The sequence below is a fragment of the Eriocheir sinensis genome, unplaced genomic scaffold (assembly GCF_024679095.1).
Source record: "Eriocheir sinensis breed Jianghai 21 unplaced genomic scaffold, ASM2467909v1 Scaffold29, whole genome shotgun sequence".
NCBI classification, from domain to species: Eukaryota; Metazoa; Arthropoda; class Malacostraca; order Decapoda; family Varunidae; genus Eriocheir; species Eriocheir sinensis.
Window position 1 is genome coordinate 1,178,016 of NW_026111598.1, and position 3,290 is coordinate 1,181,305.

At 44.0% G+C, this 3,290-nt stretch overlaps 1 long non-coding RNA gene across 13 annotated transcripts; it reads right to left on the minus strand.

Moving 5' to 3' along the window:
• Positions 1-494: 494 nt before the first annotated feature.
• Positions 495-2,994, minus strand: LOC126991482 (uncharacterized). 13 transcript variants are annotated; one of them, XR_007745552.1, is made up of 3 exons: positions 2,385-2,842; positions 1,793-1,860; positions 495-1,724 (listed from the first exon to the last, which is right to left on the minus strand). It is a non-coding gene; the product is annotated as an uncharacterized LOC126991482 (long non-coding RNA). The 13 variants fall into 13 exon arrangements; XR_007745549.1 differs by lacking the exon at positions 2,385-2,842 and adding an exon at positions 2,249-2,381; XR_007745555.1 differs by lacking the exon at positions 1,793-1,860 and adding an exon at positions 1,861-1,928 and having other exon boundaries at positions 920-1,724; positions 2,385-2,847.
• Between the last annotated feature and the right edge of the window lie 296 nt (positions 2,995-3,290).

A 3,290-nucleotide genomic window follows, 5' to 3' on the forward strand; every position in this document is an offset into this window, starting at 1 on the left:
TCTTCCTATTACTCTGTCCTACCTCCCCCCTCCCTCCCTCCCTCTTCTTGTCTCCCTGCCCCCGTCCTTCCCTTCCAGCTCAAGGTCGGACCGGAACTAAGGACTACACAATGAAAAAAAAATTGTGGCAGGAAAACGTGTAGGTAGAACTGACCATGACTGATGACGGAGTAGATAAGTAAACAAATAAATAAGGTGAACAAATAAGATAAACAAATAAACAAATAAAGGATATAGAGATAGAACTTATTTTTATTTATGCGGATTTTTTATTTATTTATCTACTTTTGCCCTTGAGCTGCTTCCTTAACTGCAAAAAGAAAAAAAACGATGGATAGATAAACATAATGATAGATAGCCATGCAGATAAATAGATAAAGAGTCAGACAAATACTTGTTCGATCGTTAGATGATTTGATAGTTAGTTAGTTAATAGGTAGTCCAATAGTACCCTTGTATAGTACCCTTAGTTAGATAGGTAGTTAGATAGGTAGTTTAATAGTTAGACAGTTTGAATTAGTTAGTTAGTTCGTTAATTTTACTGTATTCTGTATTTGTTTATTTATTTATTTATTTGGATTATTTTTTTGTTTTTGTTTTATTTTATTTTGGTGTTTTTCTTTTTCTTTTTTGTTTCTTTTTCCTTTTCTTTTCTTTATCTTTTTCTTTGTTTTCTTTGCTGTTGTTTTTCTTTTTTGATGTTCTTTTATTTCATATCATCCTCTTGTTGATGTTCATTGGTCTGGGTGAGCCGCTTTCCTCCCAGAAGAGACCCACCCATAATTTTGGTGATGTTAGTTAGGGGCCGAAAGGTGGATGATGTTTCTTATATTTTTCTTCTCTTGATGTGTTTTTCTTCTTGTTTTTCTTTTCCGATGTTTTTTTTCTGTTCTTTTTCTTCTTATTTCTTTTCTTCGTGTTTTTAATGTTCTTTTATTTCATATCATCCTCTTGTTGATGTTCTTCGTTGGTCTGGGTGAGCCGCTTTCCTCCCAGAAGAGACCCACCCATAATTTTGGTGATGTTAGTTTGGGGCCGAATGGTGGATGATGTTTCTTTGTATGTTACTTTTCTTGACGTTGTTCTGTTATTGCTGTTAATTTTCTTTTGCGATGTTTTGTTCTCTTTTTCCCATTTTTTTGGTGTTCCTTTCTATATCATCCCTTTTTGATGTTCCTTGGTCTGGATGAGCCTCTTTCTCCCCAGAAAAGACTCACCCATAATTTTAGAGATGTTAGGGCCTGAAGGTGGATGATCTGTATTTTTTATTTTATTTTCTTGATGTTTTGTTACTATATTTTCCTTTTTCAGATGTTCCTTTTTATTTTCCTTTTCTTTGGTGTTCCCATCACGTGGATTGTCTACGACATCTAACGAGCACCACAAGCCCCGGTTTATTGTTCGGAGTTTGCTCTCCTAGGCAGACTGCCTACCACGGCTGACGAGCTCCACCTGCCCGGGTTTATTGTTCGGAGTTTGCTCTCCTAGGCAGACTGCCTACCACGGCTGACGAGCTCCACCTGCCCGGGTTTATTGTTCGGAGTTTGCTCTCCTAGGCAGACTGCCTACCACGGCTGACGAGCTCCACCTGCCCGGGTTTATTGTTCGGAGTTTGCTCTCCTAGGCAGACTGCCTACCACGGCTGACGAGCTCCACCTGCCCGGGTTTATTGTTCGGAGTTTGCTCTCCTAGGCAGACTGCCTACCACGGCTGACGAGCTCCACCTGCCCCGGTTTATTGTTCGGAGTTTGCTCTCCTAGGTGTATTACCTATGACGGCTCACGAGCCCAACCTGCCCGGGTTTATTGTTCGGAGTTTGCTCTCCTAGGTGTATTACCTATGACGGCTCACGAGCCCAACCTGCCCGGGTTTATTGTTCGGAGTTTGCTCTCCTAGGTGTATTGCCTATGACGGCTCACGAGCCCAACCTGCCCGGGTTTAGTGTTCGGAGTTTGCTCTCCTAGGTGAATTGCCTACCACGGCTAACGAACCTCACCTGCCCGGGTTTGTAATCGGAGTTTGCTCTCCTAGGTGAACTGCTTTCGCTAACGACCTCCACCTGCCCGGGTTTGTAATCGGAGTTTGCTCTCCTAGATGAATTGCTTTCGCTAACGACCTCCACCTGCCCGGGTTTGTAATCGGAGTTTGCTCTCCAAGGTGAACTGCTCACGCTAACGACCTCCACCTGCCCGGGTTTGTAATCAGAGTTTGCTCTCCTAGATGAACTGCTTTCGCTAACGAGCTCCACCTGCCCGGGTTTATTGTTCGGAGTTTGCTCTCCTAGGTGTATTACCTATGACGGCTCACGAGCCCAACCTGCCCGGGTTTATTGTTCGGAGTTTGCTCTCCTAGGTGAATTGCCTACCATGGCTAACGAACCTCACCTGCCCGGGTTTATTGTTCGGAGTTTGCTCTCCTAGGTGAATTGCCTACCACGGCTAACGAGCCCCACCTGCCCGGCGTTGTAGCCGAAAGATCTCCGGCACCTCCGTTGGGGTCCCGATGGACGCCGAGGCGCCCTGCCGGGAGCCCGTCAGTCCTGCCATGCTCGCCTGGGAGACCTTGGGCTCGCTGGCGCTCCACCGCCCCGCCGATTCGAATAGGGCGGATGCAAGAACTCGCTTCTTAAAACTACCAGACTGGATTATAAAATTAATCATAAATGCCGTGAAGGCGCCGGTCACCGCGTTTATCGGTTCTTGGATGAAGGACCGATGGGCCTCGGGGACGCGCACAAGCATCATAAGGAATCCTCGCCGCGGCTTCCGGCGCAGCATCCTTTTCCCTTTTCTTTCTTACTTCCAATTTTTCTTTTTAATTATATTTTCTTTTTCTGATTGACTGATTGATTGATTTTACATAGTAAGAATTGGTTCACCAATTAACGTCTTTCAGGTACATTGCATTCACACACCTGCTGAGGGAGAACACCAGTGAGCGTGTTGACTCACGAGGACGGCCCACTAAAGTTTCCTAACATTTGTACTGGGCTGCCACTTCTCTTTAGTCGTCTGTTCCTCTATTTTTCTCTTCTCCTTACTCCGCTTTCCCCGTGATCTGACGCTAATCCTTTCCTCCTTCGCCTTCAACCTTCATCTGTTTCCTCCTCCGCCTTAACGCGGCTTAACATTATTTCTTTTTCTGTTTCCTTAACAGTATTTATCCTCCTCAAATGGTTTTGACTTGAAATATAAATACAAATACAAAATACTTTTTTTTCTGAGTGCCAAAATACAAATACAAATACAAAATACTTTTTTTTCTGAGTGCCAAAATACAAATATAATAAC